This window comes from Felis catus, chromosome B1 (genome assembly GCF_018350175.1).
Source record: "Felis catus isolate Fca126 chromosome B1, F.catus_Fca126_mat1.0, whole genome shotgun sequence".
NCBI lineage: Eukaryota > Metazoa > Chordata > Mammalia > Carnivora > Felidae > Felis > Felis catus.
This window is the reverse complement of record NC_058371.1, coordinates 190,375,628-190,394,528: the sequence shown is the minus strand read 5'-3', so window position 1 is coordinate 190,394,528 and position 18,901 is coordinate 190,375,628. Positions and strand designations below refer to the sequence as shown.

General features: G+C 36.9%; 1 long non-coding RNA gene across 1 annotated transcript in view; it reads left to right on the top strand.

Annotated features, from left to right (window-relative positions):
* LOC123385102 overlaps positions 1-18,901 on the top strand; it is a 324,527-nt gene that overhangs the window by 194,254 nt on the left and 111,372 nt on the right. The window lies entirely within an intron of this gene.

The following is an 18,901-nucleotide window of genomic DNA, read 5'->3' as shown; positions in this document are numbered from 1 at the left end:
TGGGTTCTGGTCTGCTCTGATGCTGCACAGACCCTGGCCTTGCTCCCGAAATCTGGCTGCGTGTATCTTTGGGGCCAGGCTATATTGTAGATCAAATACATTCTGTCAGAAGATCTCTTACTAACCTCCTAGGATTATCCTGCATTTCTGAGAGTAAAGTTCAGACTCTGTAGAAATAGCATTTCCCATAGAATTCACAGTGTAAGATCTATCAAAAGAGTAAAAGAAAAGAAAAGAAAAAAAGAATGCATGTCACGTGAGATCATTATTAAGAAAGAGAACGATTTTCTGATGGAAAATTCCAGGCTCCCTTTGAACAACTGCCTTGGAGAATGTCCTTAGGAAACAGAGGTCTTACATCTAATATGTCATTAACTATGCTTATGATTTCCTTCGAGTGTTTATAGGTGGGAGTCAGGGTGTGGAATGTACAAATATTACACAAAAACTACAGCACAGTGATTGCTTCCTCTGCCAGTCCACTTTCCGGAAAGTCATGAAACATTACAATGGCATCTCTGGTATGCACAGAAATTTAGGCTTTTACCTTTATTTAACCTCACAAGCTAGGTCTGACCTAGAGTCTGAATCACATGCATACTAAGACAAACATTTTGAATGAATTTGGAAATTCAGGGCATGCGTGTTGTGGACAAGATTAAAATCCCTCTGTCCCAGAGAGATCTTCCTCAGCCCTACTCCTGCTTGACATTAAGGAAGAGATATTTTCTGTAGAAAAGAAACCAAAAATAATGTCAAGTTGGGGCCTCAGCTGTAATCCACATTAACCATTGTCGATTTGTCCACTAAAGCTGTGGAGCTATTGTCAGCTGAATTGTTGAGAACCGAGCACTAATGGGACCAAAGGTCACTGGTCTGGTTTAGCTCTTGGAACTGTCATAACTCCACCCCATCTGGCACAGTTATGCCCTTTCCCATCAGGTTATAGGGTTTTCAGAACTGATATGGAGCCTGGAGCTTGATGTTTCAATCAGATGACTGAACTCTGGTATAAACTCAGTGCTTCTTTGGTCTGAGACCTTGAACAATATGTTTAAGTTCTATCTTAGCCTCAATTTTCTTTTCCAAAGGGCTTTTGGAAATATCATAATTTCACCATCTGAATTCTTAGCCCATGGATGATAGTTAATATAGTGTACATTTCTTGTGTCCCATGCAGTGCCTTGCATGCTGCCAGATATAAAGACAAAATTAGAGAAGTCCTTACTGATTTATATGGTGCCACAAGAATAGACTGAATGATGGCAAATTTCCTCTATAATATCAAATAATAATGACGATAGTAGAAGTAATAGCGGTAGAGCCACTAACATGTGTCAACAGCGTGACATTTTGTAAAAGTTAGTATTTATTTTGATCCTCAGCATAACCCTCTGAATCAGGTATTATCACCATATCCAATTTATGGCTGAGGAAACAGAACGACACTCAAGTTACTTGAGCAAGGTCAATAATAAAGAAGTGACCAGGAATTGCTTAAACTTAGTTCCAAAGGTAGTGTCATTTAACCACTACAGACCTTCCTGGATTTGGACACCCAGGCATTTCTATTACGTACAAGTATCTCTTTATTCAATCTGTTTGACTACTGTAGAGCATTCAACACATGCAGATTGGTCTAGCAGAGGAGAGAAAGTAGACATAGAGTATGATTCTACCTGACTATTTACTTTGTTACTAGCTTCCAACCATGAGAGAGTTTCAGAAGTGGAGAAAATGTAAAGTTTTCCAGCACGTATTTCCTTGATCTCCTTTATAAACAAACTAAATCAGATTGCCCTGGGTTTATTTATGCTCTTTGGGAAAAGATATAATTTGCTCTCATTTAGATTTTTGGGTTAAAGCTGGTTTCCATCCAAAGGTAGACTGGTGAATTAAAAAACCCTACCTGCAAGCAAACCTCAAACTAACCATATTCTTGAGTAAAAGCATGAATAATTTTAACTTTCTTTTGTCAAGGATCACTTTCTCCTCTGGTTCTTCATACCTTTAGGGCATTATTGATCCAGCTTTCTTCTCCACCAGATCTTTTTCAAAGTTGCCTAAAAAACTTTTCCATCTGTCTTTATAACTGGAACACCAAGAAGGAGCCTACTTATTGGGAAAGTTTAGTAATTTTTTTATACATCTTTTAAATGTTGGTGCTATGGACCAAATTTTGCAACCTCTCTCCCTGCATGTTGAAGTCCTAACCTCCAAAGTGACTATTTTTGGAGATAGGGCTTTTAGGGGGTAATAAAGGTTAAATGACGTCATGAGGCTGGGGACCCAATCCAATAGGATTGGTGGCTTTACGAGAAGAGGGGAAGAGATTTCTCCCTATCGCACCCCTCCCTTAACCCTCTCTCCTACCTTTTCCTCTCTCTCTCCTCTGCACACAACTAGGAAGGGCTATGTGAGCATATGGAGTGATTGCAGCCATATATATGCAAGCCAAGAAGAGAGCCCTTACCAGTACCTGACTATACAGGCACCCTGATCTTGGACTTCTGGCCTCCAGAATTATGAGAAAATAAATTTGTGTTGTTTAAACCACCTAGACTGTGATATTGAGTATGGCAGTCCCAACAAACTAATACATATTCTTTTATGTATTTGGAACATTGGAGTGAGCAATGGGTGTAATTTTTGAGTAAAAAAAGCCTTCTTAGTACCTTTGATGTCATATCAGCACTCAAAGTTTTGATAGGCAAATAGAATTTTATTCTAGTTTTGCTTAGAATAATAAAATCATACCAACCTTAGGTATTATCTCTTCCAATCTTCTCATTTTATATATGAGGAAATTGAGGCATAGATGAGGGGATCACATTAGTTGGTTATAAAGTATGTACTAGAGTTCAAATATTAGATTTCTGTTTCTTTATTCCTGTTGCCATATAAAATGTTTCATCTTGTTTTTATCTTTTTACCATCGATTTAGTTGTACATATTTGCTTCATAACCTTCAATGTCAATGTGTTTACCTTTAATAAATATTTGTTTGTTCCTTTAATGCATACTTTGGAATATATTTTCTCTACCTGTTTTTACTATCTTATAAACCACATGGTTTTCAGGGATTACACTAACAAGATTTCCCGTTTCTTGTACACTTAACAAATGACAGTGGTGTTCAGCTTCATTAAAAGGTTGATTTTGCTCTAAAAGGAACATGTGATTTTTTATTTAATGTACTGAATTTGTAATTATAGACTGTAATTAAGTTATAGTCACTGTCCTTAAATTTTCTTCACTTTGTATTACTAGACACTTTTCCCCCCACTTTTTGCATGAAAAAAGATCTCTGGCTGTTTCCATTTTTAATTTTGCTTTCTTGAGCTACAAAAGAGCTTTTGTTATGCCCTCACAAGAAGTGCTGATGCCTTGTGAAGTCTATCGATGGCTTTGTCAGATAGAGTCTTGGCACAGCCTCAAATAAGTACTCAATCTTCATAGATTGATGCTATGTATAGATATGCATGGTACTTCGTAGGCTTTTTGAAGACCATCTCTGATCTTTTTCAAATAAGATAGTTTAATCTCAATATCACATTGAAGTGGTACGGAACCCCCCTTTCAGTGGTTAAAAGTGTATTTTAATCAAAAGGCTATCATGATGTTGAAAGCAAATGTTTCTACAGGACCTAAAAGTTTACAAAGCAATTTCACATACATGATTTCACAAGCTCTTCACTCGAAGCATGTGAGAAGTTTACAGGACGAATAATATTACATTCATTTTGCAGATGATGAAATGGATAATGTGAAATCTTAAATGCCTGACTTAGGACGAACCACCATTAAGAATTGAAATCCATTATTTTTTGTCTCCAATTCCTTCTTTTCTTTTTTTGTCCTCTATGCATTTTCTTGCACATTGCATCTCTCCATCATTAGGTTATTATTTTCTTTAAAAAATAAGTTTTGCTGAGTTTCTGCTAGGCTATGAGGATAGAAACATAAACTTGGGTTAAATAAAATTTGGCTATTAGTTCCAGCTACTAAGCAGATATTTTTAAAATCAGCAGTTGCTTAATTTAGTTCCATTTTCACACTAATTTATGTGATTGGTGATAGCTTTGGTTAGTCATGGCCTAGACCCCTTGACGTTCAATTCTTTTCTTTTTGTTTTTTAATGTTTATTTATTTTTGAGAGAGAGAGAGCAAGAGCGAGAGAGAGAGCGCAGGGAAGGAGCACAGAGAAAGGGAGACACAGGATCCAAAGCAGGCTTCAGTCTCTGAGCTGTCAGCCCAGAGCCCAATGCGCGGATTGGACCCACAAATGGTGAGATAATGACCTGAGACAAAGTCAGACATTTAACCAGCTGAGCAGCCGGGCGCCCCATGTTCAATTCTTATACACAGTGCTCTCATCGGGCAAGAAATGGCACTCAAAGCATATCTGGGCCTCTGTTACTGTTTGTGAGGGTCCATTTGACAATATATTCCAGCTTAGAAACTTGGAAAGACACTGATACTGTAGAGGTTAATAACCTTTCAGACCTACCTGGCTTTGGAGCTTGACTTTCACATGAGCCAAGATACTTAACCTCTGTAAGTCTCATTTTCTTCAATGTAATAAAAAAAATGGAAATAATGATAGTATCTCCATCACGGGTTTAGAAACAATTAATAAATAAGAAAATTATTTTGCACAGTGTAAACTCTTGCTCCCAGAAGTTTATTTCCTAAAATCAAAGCTAACCCAAATTCAGAGTCTCAAATATTTCTTGCCTCGATTATGAAATTCATTTTTTTAGTTGAATATAGTTCTTCACAGTCTCCTTCCATTGAACCATTCCAAATTTTACCCCTTTCCATTTTCACGCAACTTTCATTCCAGCCACACTGGAAAGGCAACCATCCCTTCCCATCTATACTGTCCTTCCTATTGCACCAAATGTTTATATTTTCTTTATCCTACCGAATGTTTATATTTTCTTTATCCTACCGTCATTTGTTGCAATACCCTCTCCTCCTGCTAGGAAAGCCCCACACTTCTGCAAGATGAAGCACACCAAGAGTTTATTGCTCTGCCATCTGTTTCCAAGGAACTTTTTCCCTTGTGTCTATTGCAAGGGAACTTGCAATACTTTCTGAACTTAATTGTGCTTTCTTGCCCACAGCCCTGACTCTTGCACTAGATGTTGAGTTTCTTAGAGCAAATATTCCATTTGATTCATCTTTGCATTCCTAGTGTCAGGCACAGAGCAGATAGTCAATAATTGTTAGACTGAATTGAACTTATCAATTAATCCATAAGTTATTACAGAATATCTACTATGTGCCTGGGAGAATGCATTGGACAATGCATTTGCCTGTGAACTATTTAAAGTTCACTGAGTAAAAACTTGAAAGATAAAACACTTAGTGAGCTTTTGCTTAATTAAATGAGACGATCACTATAAATAATTAAATGAGATGATCACAGTGCCTAGAATATCACAGATTCTCACAGACTTTAGTCCTTTTACCCAAAGGAGGAAATGTTTTCAAATCTGAAATGATGAGAACAGTGCTTTTTCTTTGAGAAAATTGTTCAAAACTCATTAAGAAATTGTTTATAAAGACATTTGAAATAATATTTAGATAAACAGCTTTTTCAGCCAGTTTTACTCTGGTGACTTTAATATCCTCTGAAAATGTCTGAATTTTAAGTTAGAACATTTCCAGAGAATCCCAGAAAACCCATATCTCACTGGTCTTCAGTTGATGGATAAATAATAACATCAGTTTTATTTTGTTTTCAATTTGAGCTAACCCAACAAATTAATAAGCATGGGAAAAACAATGATAGAATAAAATAAAAATATGTCTATGTAGGTGGAACTAATTCATTATTTGCATTATTTTCTCTTTTCTCAATTTGAAGAATACAGTTTAAATCTCGCTAAAGAAAATTTATAAATTTTTAAAAAAGTTTTTTTAATGTTTTATTTATTTTTGAGACAGGGAGAGACAGAGCATGAACAGGGGAGGGTCAGGGAGACACAGAATCTGAAACAGGCTCCAGGCTCTGAGCTGTCAGCACAGAGCCCAGTGCGGGGCTTGAACTCACGGACTGCAAGATCATGACCTGAGCCGAAGTTGGCTGCTCATCCGACTGAGCCACCCAGGCGCCCCCAAAATTTATAAAATTAAATAGTTCTTGGAGCCCATTTGTCCATCACTCCTAAGTAACTACAGATGCAATAAACTGGTTTTGACTCCCTTCCTTATATCAATCAACTACCTTATGTTTACCCAAACTGATTTTATCTTTATATTCTTTGTCCTGGGGTTCAAAATAATGCATCCAGCTCTCTGCTTTGGTGTTGGTGTGCAAGATGATACCATTTTGGGGAATCTATCATATTGATTAGTAAGATTGCTTAAGAGAAAAGCAATACTTTTTGAATATCAGGTTAGAAAGGCCAAAATTAGGGGAAAAATTAATTTTATTTCAGTAACCCTAACGCAAAACTAAATTCTTGTCTTTTAGAAGAAAGATACAAGACATAAGACAACTTTTAAGTTGTGAGAATTAAATCACATCATTAATGTGACCAAGTAAATACTTGGTAAGAGTTAGCTATTAATATTAAAGTTAGACCTTCAGCTGCAAACTTTGCATCAATCTCCTGTTAATATTTAATCTTAATTTATGTTAATTATAATAGTAATCATGCATTGTTTTCATAAAGCACATATGATTTGAATTGGTGATAAGGCATTACAAAGAAGATTGGCAGAGAAATAACCTTTGGGAAGAATGCAGAGACCTATGCATTTATTCATGCATCCACCTATCTATCCATCAGTCCATCCAAGATTTCCATTCACTTACTCAATACATATTAGATTTGTAACTCCATTATGCCATACTACGTTGGCTTTGGCAATGGGTCAACTTGCCTAAGCTGAACTTCACTTTCCAAAACTCCTGTTCCTATGTTTCCCATCAGGGTGGGTCACAAGAGGGATTCTGCTGTGAGATATGAAGGGTGGAAGTGAAATAACAGCCCTGGTGTAGCTTACACACATTGTCTGGTCTGCATCTGTGCTTATTGGTATAAGCCCGTGCTCAGGCCGCAACAACCTTTCCTTAGATACATCTTTGTCTGCTCTGCCTCCTGGACCAGGTGTATATGTTTAGCTCTGTGATGCAGAGCCCTGCAAGACACTGACCCCATTAAGGTCAAAGTCAGCAAGAATTGACACAGGTCTCACACTGTCCTGGGCTCCCACTGCTGCTGTGTTTCCAGCTCATCCTTATTTTCACCCATGTTATATTATCTTCCCTTCCCAATTACATGCCTTGCAGACTTCAAGCTTTAATATCAGACATGAACTCAATAACCTATAGAAATTGCTTATCCTGCTCTCACAATTGCATATGGTCAAATATCTGTAGCAAATCTTCTCATTAAATATATATCCCAGAGATTCTCCTTCTCTGATTGAACCTGGACTGACCCACAAACCTAGCCTTACAACTGTTATCATTGAATCATATTATTCTATAAGGGAAAGAACACTAGAATTTATTCTAAATAAACCTACTTGAACACACCATTCTCTTCTTCAGAGGGAATATATTTGTTGCTTGGTTCAGAAATATTCTACTTAACTTCAGTATTTTTTTATTTGCTTTTTTTCCTATGGAAACTGTAACTTTTAAAACTGATGATTCCATTTTGAACTGACTTTTAAAAATCATATTTCCAAATATTTCTATGCCTTTTGTCTAGCTTTGAACCCTGTGGCTATTTAGTTGACTGATGGCTTTATTTTGTTTACTGACCCTTAAATTATATCTTCCCTGATTTCCTCATCTTCTTCAAAGTGTAATTTATCCTTTTATTATATTTATCTCAGTGTGCTACATTAAATTACCCTTTTTGAGGGGAGGGGAAGTAGGTACAAATAATAAATGAAAATGAATTGTTCAATATTTTCTTCAGCTTACTATTTATTATATACATAGTTATAAATTTTAACTACTAAGTAGAAGTAAGAAGTTTTCTAATTAATTACAAACATGACATTATAAACCTCCAAAGAAAGAACCCTAATGAATAGAGTAAAACTAATATTATATTATACTCAAGAATGTGTAGCTAACTGAACATGTGTGGTGTTCAACTGTCTCTCTTTTTTCCACTCATCTATCATTTATTCTTTTCTTAATTGATTTACTCAAGCACCAGAATCAGCTATTTAATACTATTGAGGAAAAGTGTTAAATATCGGAAGTACAAATTTCCTGCACATCAACTAATGGGGAAAATAAATGAAGAATGGAGGAAAATACAGTACATGATGTGTTAAGCATTATGTTACACACAAGTACAGAGAACACAGACTGGAGGCGAGGTGTTTGCAACTCAGGATTGGATGAACTCAACTCAGGACAGGGTTGTCAGGAAAGGTCTGCAAAGGATTAACCAGGACCAAGTTTGGAAGAGAGTGAAGGAATAAGAAAGAATAGAAATATGTTGTAGGGAAGCAACATATAGAGAGGCATGAAGAGAACGTGACATTTTGAGACTTGCAAATAGATATCAATGTGACTAAATGTTAGAATATGTAGTTGGATGAAAAGGATGGTTTTGTAAGCACACTATGTGTCTTACTAACAAGTTTGGTCTTTATCCTGAGGGCAAATAGAGTTCTAGAAGAATTTTTATGTGAGAGAGTAACAATTTCACGTTTAAGTTTACCTCCACACGTATACCTTAATAATAATCTCAAGTTTAACATGGGTCAACAGAGACCCATTATTTCTTCCTGAGACTCACTCTTCCCCCAGGCTTCCCTGTCTCAAAAAATGGTAATGCTATCTGTTGAGTGCTCAAACCAAATATTTAGGCATCTTTCTTGTTTTTCTTTTTCCCTTGCCCTTCATATCCAATTCACTCTCACTCCACTAACTCCTAAACATATTTTGAATCCATACACTCCTCTGCACACCCACTTCTAGTGAGCCAAACTAAGTCATTTGTCTTTTTTTTCTTTGTAATAGCTTTCTAGGTAATTTCGAGTACCTACCCAGTCTTTTTTTACATACTCATTTTAATTATCTACATTGGATCTACCACTCTCTGATATTATGTTGTCCTTGCTGTCTTGCTTATTTTTATCTGTGTCCTTTTAGAGTGTAAATTAAAAAATTGGTCCTGGTCCTGTTCACCAACACATAGAGCAGTACCTGGCAAAGAGAATGCACTTAAGAAATTGTGTTGCATTGATGGATACAAATGTAAGAATGATTGTTCTGGAGACAGGGTGAAGAATGGTTTCCAGAGGGGCAAGCCTAGATTAGTTAAATAGATAAGAGTAGTTAAAAGGCTGTTTAGCAAACACTGCTTCCTTTACCCACTATGCTGGTTTCCCCTGAAGCTCTGTTGGGCAGTTCTGTGCCCTGGGACAGCATGCTATTTCAAGCACCTCACTTATGTCGGCTTTTCTGTCTCAGAACTTATTTGCAGAGTAGCTCAGAAGTTCTGGAGATTTAACATTCCTGGGGCCACCCTTTCAATGGGAAAGGAGAAGGGATATGGAAAGGGGAGAAGGAATAAAGACCCACTTCCCGTCCTTCAGAGGGAAAATTCTGAGGTTCATTCTCCATGGTTCTGCAGAGCTTCCCCAGCACCACTGAGCTCCATTACCCACAGAGGGAAGCAGCACAGTAACACAGCTTTGATTGATTTTTCTTCCTTCACTGGCTCACTCTTCCAGCTCTCTTATTCCTGCTCTGGGATCACCTCACCAATCAACTACCCTCACTCAAGTCCCTGTCTCAGATTTTGTTGTCACAGAAAACTCAAATTAATATAACTCTTTTGTGTTAATGTGTGCAAGAAGAGATGACGATTTGCAAGCTCTTTGGTGGTGAAAGTGACAGGGTTTTGAGACTGTTTTAATGGGATGATGAGGAAGTAACATAGGAGAGGGAATTCAAGAATTCTCAAGTGTATGTTGGTGTAATCCATTCTGATGGGAAAGAGGTTGGGGGAGGCATAGAATGAGTAGTTAAGTGTTCTAGTACGACAACCAAGGGCAAAAGTCCAGAAAGTAGTTAAAGATGAGAGTATGGGCCTCAGAAAAATTCTGTAAATCAAGTAAAGTTTCTTGGAGTCAGTTTCAGCTTGGTGTGGGAAATAGTTGAAGCGAAAGCAGAGACAGTCCCAAATGGAAGATGGGTAGAATGAGAAAACAAGAAGAAAAAGAACAGATCCTTGTGCTAAGGACCCCTCAAACTCCTGAAATAAAGAGAACAAAATGTCCACATTTGAATGACTTCAGCTGTTCAGTGCTACTAGTGTTCTACTAGTTATTTATTGATGCGTTGCACATAAAGTGGTCTATGGTTCACTATTTGAAGGTGGCTGAAACATACATAGTTTTCATTGAAGTAAAGCTTTCACATTTTAAAATCTAATATGCTTTGAGAAATTTCAAAAAAGGAGGAAATGTGTGGCATTTCTCAACATTATTTGATATTTTTCTCACTTAAGAAACCACAGAAAATATTCTTTAGTAAACATTAGTTTAGCTGCACTTGAAATTTTTGTCTAGTTATAGTATCTGATGCTTACATTCCCCCAAATTGAAATGGTCTCCAGAAATGGCCTGTTTCCTGACCCAAAGAACTTGAATGAACCTCAATGAACTCCCAGATATCAGACATTCTATAAATTATAATAAATGTAAATGAAACAGAAATTTATTTTGTCAAAACAAACCATTGCATTAAAACATTCTTAGCAAAGTTTACAGTGTGTTAGAAAAAACGGGAAAATATTCAGAGGTTCAGAGGTTTAGGAGATAAATTTAAAAACAAACTATCATGTCTTGGATATCCCTTCCAGATTGCATGGTAAATACAGGGCAGTGGTCTTATCTGGGCTTTCACAAGGAGACCATCTACCAGTATTTCCTGGCCACAGGGAAGGTCAGCTACTGCTGGTCTCCAGGCCAGCAGACTCAATCCCATTTAATGTCCAAACCTAGTTGGTCAGATAAGATCTTACAATGGTAATCTTAATCCAGTAGGCAGTCTTCACACCCCTCCTGAAGATGTGTTTTCCCAAACTATAGCCTGACTCTGGTCTTGGCTGTGATTACTCTGTCTGACTTATTGTGCCATTCTCTGATAGACACTCCTGTTTTTATCCAGGTAAGGAGGCTTGCCTTGAATTCTACCCTGTTTGCTTGTGACTCTGACAACCTGACAAAGTCCTGTTAATCTTTGTCAGGGGCAGAGATAGAGTATGTGAAAACTGTCCCTATACTTTAACTTCTAAAACCAGATGGATTCTCCTATACCCAGTACTCTAGCATTCCACTGAGTACGACCATACCACCACCTTGATACACTTACTGCTCTACTCATCTACTTTAATATTTACTCCAAAAGAAGCATGAAACAAGACTGATTGCAAGTTCTTTCAAGAACATTGTTATGTGGGTGCTATTACTGAGTAAGCATAATAACTATAAACGTATAAACATATATACATACATACGCTATAGTGTATTCTCATCATAGTGGAAACTCCTATCCAGATTTTACTAATTGAAACGGAGGAAAAAGGCAGAGGGAGAGAGGAAAACCTTGAGAGCATATTGTTCAAGACTTAAGACTGAGAGAGGGCAAACAAACCAAAGACACATGTTCACTTATTGATTCATTCAATAGACACTCTCTGAGAACCGCTATATGTCAGACACTGTTCTATATACAGGAAACATAATTATAAAAAGAGACATAAAAATTCTCTCCCTTCATGGCCATTCAGTGAGTACATTCGTAGCACATCTGTTTTTAAAGTAAATTCAGCTAATTTGGACAGATCCAATTAAGGACAGTCAATGTGTTCTAGTATCCAATTTGAAACTTGTTTTCCTATGGTAGATAAAATGCCTAAGTAAGCCAAGGCTAGTTTGTTAGACACAAAAACTATGATCACATAATCGGTTTTATTTGCCTCTATTCACGTTTAGTAAGAATTGAGTAGAGTTTTTAATGTGGGAATTTTAAAGACAAAAAAAATGGGACAAAATTTTAAACACTACATTTTCTAAAGAATTCATTGGTACACAGCATGACTCATTATAATGTAAATATATAAATACAAACTGCTTTGATTTAATCACCAATCTCAGTCTACTAGAAATTGAAGTAGAGGAGAGTCAACTCATGTGCAGGAAATGTTTTAAGCACAACCTTGGGGCTTGTCAATATTTTCCTTCTTTCCTCTCCTCTCTAACCACCCCCCCCCCCCGCCCCCTGCTCATTTTTTCCTTTCCAGATACGTTTTAGTATCTGGAAGGCTTTTCCTCTCTCTGAAAGTTTGTTCTCTGCAAAGACTCTCAGACTCCTCTGGCACAAACATAACTGTAATTGCTCAGAGGAAAAATTCACTCATAATCTAATTCTGCTAACGGTTATCTAACCTAATTGCTATTTGATATTGTTTACCACTTCCTCTTTCATAAAACTCTTATTTTGCTTTAACAACACCCTTATTTCTTAGTCTCTTTACATTCATATTCCTTCTCAATCCATTCTTTATTTAACCACATCTTAAATATTTATATTACCCATACTCTTTAATTCAGTCCTTTTGTTACTCCTCAGTGAAACATGGTTTCAAGATGCTTAGCTATATAGTCTATAGCTATGGAATTCACTCTGTAATTAATTAATTAATTCACAAATTGACTAAATCTTTCATGAAATGGCCCTTTCCTATCCGTAATTCCTGGTCCAACATGTGGTCTCATTATTCTACTATTGTATCTGGAAAGATAATTAAGATTAAAATATCTCACAGAATTTTAAGTTTAATAAAATTCAGTGGGTGACAAATAACAGAAACTACTCTACTCCACTTCAGAAAACAAAACAAAAAAAAAGGACTAATTGAAGTACTGTTGTGGCAGCTCAGAAAATCCAAGGGTGGAGAGATAGTTGGGCCTTGGGAACAAATTGGAACCAAATACTCAAATGTCACTGTTTCTGTCTGTTAGGGGACTATTGCCACAATAGTGCTGAACAAACACTATTTCAAGAAGGCATAAGTAAAATAAATAAAATAAAATAAAATAAAATAAAATAAAATAAAATAAAATAAAATAAAATAAAATAAAATAAAATAAAAAATATTTATAATATTTTATAATAAAATATTTTATAATATTATCATGCTGCAACTGAAAAAAAAAAAGAAAGTATAGGGGTGCCTGGGTGGCTCAGTTGGTTAAGCGTCCAACTTCGGCTTAGGTCATGATCTTGCAGTTTGTGAGTTCAAGTCCCACATCGGGCTCTGTGCTGACAGCTCAGAGCCTGGAGCCTGCTTCGGATTCTATGTCTCCCTCTCTGTCTCTGCCCCTTCTCCACTCATACTCTGTTTGTCTCTCTCTCTCTCTCAAAAATAAAGATTAAAAGAAATGTTTTTAAGTAAACAAATTAAAAAAAGGTATGTAACAGTAAGAATTTATTTATTTTTCTTGCTTATAGGGTTTGCAGGTTAGTTCGAGAAGCTTGCTTCAGGCTGTCGCTTGGCTGGGCTGGACTGGGATTTTCCCTAAGTTTGGATTCGACTTGTGTATGCTTCATGTGCTTTCTCATTCTTTTTGGACCGAAAGCGACCTGGAGTGTGCACTTCTCCTAGTGCATCCCTAAAATGAATACATCAGTCTGAGCAGAAATAAACGATAGCTATTAAAGCCTCAGCCTGCAGTGGGTGTACTGACACTTTGATCCCTATTCCATTGGCCAAAGTAAATTACATAGCCAAGCTCAACATCAGTGAAACAAGGAAAGGTACCTACCTTCAGTGGGAGGTACTGCAAAGTCACCTTGTAAAGGGTGTGGCCATATATGGGGTGACCATAAAGAATTGGGGAATAATAATCCAAACCACCATACTCCCTCTGTCTATTATCTTGAATTATATATAATCATGAAGGGTATCACAAATCATTCAGTTTCCCAGGCTATAAGCCTTGGAAATGCCTTTGGCATATCCACATTCCTAATCACCTATATCAACTCAGTCATAAAGTTCCTCTGTTCTTTTTTTCTTAACTTTGTTTGCTTGTTTGTTTTTTTTTTGTTTATTTATTTATTTATGAGAGAGAGAGAGAGAGAGAGAGAGAGAGAGAGAGCGCACACCAGCAGAGGAGGGGCAGAGAGAGAGGGAGGAGAGAGGATCCCAAGCAGGATCCACACTGTCAGTGCAGAGCCCAACATAAGCATGGTCTCACAACTGAGATCATAACCTGAGCTGAAACCAAGAGTCAGACGCTTAACCAACTGAGCCACACAGGCGCCCCTCCTGTGTTCTTCTCTCTCACTCCCATCCCTACTTTCTTTTTTAAAAATGTTTATTTATTTTGAGAGAGAGAGAGAGAGAGAGAGAGAGAATGTATGAGTTGGGGGAGAGGGCAGAGGAAGAGGGAGAGGGAGAGAGGGAATCCCAAGAGGTATTTATGCCCAGCACAGAGCCTGACACAGGGCTCTAGATCCCATAACCCTGGGATCGTGACCTGAGCCAAAATCAAGTGTCATACACTTAACCTACTGAACCACACAGGCACCCCCACTATTTTCATTTTTATTACTACTGCTCGATTTTAGGTTTTACTGCTTTTATGTTAATGTATACATGTAGGTTTTATTGTATCTATATTATTATATAATACAAACATGCTTACATAAAATATAAATTTATATATATATACACATATATACGTATATATAATATCTAAATATTATATATAGATTCTTGCTATATCCCTGAACTGGTTTTCTGCCCCCAGCTTCCTCCTACTCTTACCCATGGACTACGCAGCACTTTGAGCTCCACATTTCCCTTTCTAAAGCAGGCTTCTGCGATTTTATATTACTTCTGATAGAGCTTTAATTATTTCCCATTTTCAGAGATTAAAATTCCTTAGCATGGAACAGAAGTCCATTCATAGTCTTCTCCCAACTCATTTTTCAAGTTTCATTTGCTTCTATCACCCAGTATGAACCTACACTTCAATCACAAATAATTACTTGTCATTCTGTGTACTTGTATATGGATTTCACTTGTAGGATGTCCCGTTAGCTACCTTTTACATCTCTGCCTGTGATACCTGTTTTAGACCCAGCCTCCAATTTTACATCTTGTGGGAAGCCTTAGCTGTGTCAGACCTTCCCATGCCCCTCCACAATACTTCACTTATCTAACGTATTATCTGCCACATTACTAGAATATTCACTACTAAGCATTTTATACACCACATTTATTTTCATTGCTGCTTTAACCCTTTGAAGTGAGCATTATTCTTCACTTTACTGAAGAAATCACGGTTCAGAAAACTTAAGTAACTTAACCAAGGTCAATGTACTTAATAAGTGAAAAGGGTAATGTTCAAAGCCAGGTGCACTGGACCTCATGGAATGTGTTTATAAACATTACAACGCTTCACAATGTGTAATTACACATTTATGCATCTATCTATTTTTCCAGTGCTGTGATTTAATCAAAGTGAGGACTCGATTTTTCTCATTTTTACATTACTACCAGCCACTGTTCATCCCCAGGTGTCTGTTGGAAAATTTGTAGCATGAACAAATAAACACTAAAGTGAAGTGTCGTGAAACAACTTAACTGTCCACTGACAGATACCTGGGAATGTGATAGAAAAGCAAGGGAGAGATAGAAAGGAAAGACCTGGAATGGTTAGAGTCGAATTCAGAGAGAGCTTGGAAACAGTGAACTGTAAGCTTTTTAGCAAGGGAAATTGCCTTATGGATCCAAACATGTGCCCTCCAGAATTTCTAGCATGCTAAAGAAGGCAATCTCGATGCATTATAGTGCATGTTTTATTTCATTTTCTTCCTGTTGTAAAAATGACTCAGTTCTGCTTGAAAAAGGAAAGTATTTACTTTTGTTTTTTGAATAACTTCCTGGGGAGAACTGTTAGGTTTATTGGGGAAGGGAGGTGGGAAACTTCAAAATTGGCTTTATTATGCACATTTTGAAAGTGCTGTTAAGATATCATAAAGTAGCTTTTTTTTAATAGGGGTCTCATTCCTACTGTCAGACTGTAATTATTAACATAACCCTCTCGGCACTCTCTTGTCATCCCCACCTGAATGTCCTCTCTTGTTTTATCTGTGATCTTTCTCTGGCTTTATGAGTTTAGAGAGCCCTTGGCTACTCTCTAATGAGACAAAACCTGGTTTCTGTAGCCTAGTCACCCTCTATTGCTTGAAGGGAGAAAGGAGAAAGTTCACTGGAAGGTAAAGAGAAAAAAAACAAAAAAACCCTGGCAGACCTAATCTCCTTAATATCCTTTTTGTAACTACCAAGAATAACCTGCCTGATACTGAATTTTTGTTTTTGCTTGACCAAAGTAACAAAAAAGAAAAAAAAAAGGAAAAGAAAAGAAGAAGAAGGAAAGAAAGAAAAAGAAATTGTAGCCCTACAATATTTCCCCTTGGGGGAATTAGCCTTATCTTGGTGTTCTCTATCTCTCCTGTGATCTCTAAATGCTGACAAATCTGCTGAACAACAAGCCTCGGTGTTTCCTTCTGGACCCCCAAGTCCTCTTCTTACAGCCGTTGGCCTGGGGCGAGGTTTTTCAATCAGTGTCAGCTTCAAGCCAGCAGCTCGCATCCTACTGCAAAATTTATGGAGCATGCTGATGAGAACAATGTGGCTCCCTGGGAAGATGACTGGGAATTGGCGGAGGAGTTTTGTAGGTCTGAGCTCTGCAGCTGGCCATCGATTGTTCCTTCATCTGGTTGGACTTCAAAAGGCTGCATGCCTTGTTATCTGTTTTGCACCCCTAACCAAAAGCTACTTTGGGAGCACAAGACACTTCTTAGAGTACGTTAGAGCATTTTCCACAACCTCATGTCCCGTTTTGCAGAGACCACTCCTTATCCAAGCTTTCTAAGGTGATAGGGGAGAGAAAAAGGAGTGATGCGTTTGATCGGTCAGTTACCTGAACTGTCTCAAATGCAGGTGGCCAGGAGGTAAAAGAATGAATGTATTAAATGGTAGTGAAAGCATTGGCACAGTATCTACTATGTAGTATACACTAAATGAGCACTTGGAGAGGAAATCAAATGTAGACTCTGAAGCCAGATTGCCTGGCTATGAATCCTGCTTCTCTCTTCCATATCAACTACAAGAACATAAGCAGTAATTTAACTTACTAGTGTTACAGCTTTGTCATCTACAGCATAGAGACAAAATTAGCAAGGTCTCCTAGGGATGGTGTAAGGACTGTGTAGAAAAATACATGGACATTCTTACACTTGGCTCATTGAATGTGCTTAGTTAATGTTAGTTATCTGTTGAATAGGAACAGTAACTGAATAGGGAAAATGGATCCCAGCCATTCAAGGGTCTAATTCCTCTCATTCTTCACATAATCTCTGATACGGCTAACCACAGCAACATCACAGCCACAACTGTGATTTGTATTTCAGAAATTGTATTTCTGAAAGTGACCTGAGGAGAAAGATCTATCTGATGTAACATATATCACATATTATATACTATGTACACTATATGTACTATATTATATACTTATATGTTTGTATATAAATATTTTGTTTATTTATTTTGAGAGAGAGAGTGTGAGCAGGGGGAGGGGCACCCAATGCGGGGCTTGATCTCAGGAACTGTAAGATCATGACCTGAGCTGAAACCAAGAGTCTGAGGCTTAACTGACTGAGCCACCCAGGCATTTCTATATATAAATCATTCTGATGTACAGTACATACAAATCTTATTTATATATGTATAGGTACATTATATATAATATAATATAATATAATATAATATAATATAATATAATATAATATAATATAATATATTGATTCTATAATTAATTATATTATTTCTACATTAATATAGTATTAATTAATATATAATTATATATAATATATTAATTATCTTATGCTATATTATATTATATTATATTATATATTATGATATGTAATCTTATTTTCAAGCCCACTTTTGATACTACTGCTAAATTTGAAATCAGTATGTTTGTAAAGAGAAAAACTGTTTTGAAATCTGAGTGTCTGGATTGTGATTGTATTTGTATTAACTGCCTGAGAGCTGCTGTTTTGATATTACCTGGTTTAAAGATTATTTGTTTTACCAGCTTTTCGGGATACTATTTCATCTGGGCTAAAAAAGTTTCTTTGGAGAAGCACATTCTGACTTAACTAATCTAGAATGGGGGCAAAGACCATCAGAGTCCACATGTAAGACAGAGGGGAATGATGCTGGGGGATTTTACTTTGTAATTTTCCTGGTTTTTAGAGTGCCGGTCATTCTGAACTTCCATTTCATTTTTTGGTCAGTTTATTTAAATACAGTTCTTCCCAAAAGGAGATTGATGAAAGAGAGTTATGGATCATTTTCAGTGATATATACAAGACAGCAGTCCAAGGGACTGTTAGATATGTCCAGATGCAGTCAATTTTATATAGGTATAGTTTTTGGCCAAATTATAAATCAAAAGAGGCATCCAGATGTGGTGGAAAAGACATGGGGATTTGGAGTCAGATAGAATTGGGTTTGATTCTTAACTCTACCGCTTGTGAGCTGGTGACCCCAAAGTTTTAGATTTCTGAGTTTTCTCATTTATGCTTAAGGACTTCAGTGTTATTTCTCTGAGCCTCAATTTCTATACAGAGATAGTTATACATCCTTGCTGTTAAGTATTAAAAATAAAATACTGCTGGATAATTCGGTCAACAACCAACTTGACTGAGATTTTTTTTTTTGACATTTAAAATAGAAACATCACTTTTATTCACAAGTTAGGGCCACAATGGACAGCTTCCAAGAAGTCCTAAGATAGTCCCAGGACAACAGAGTGTAAAATT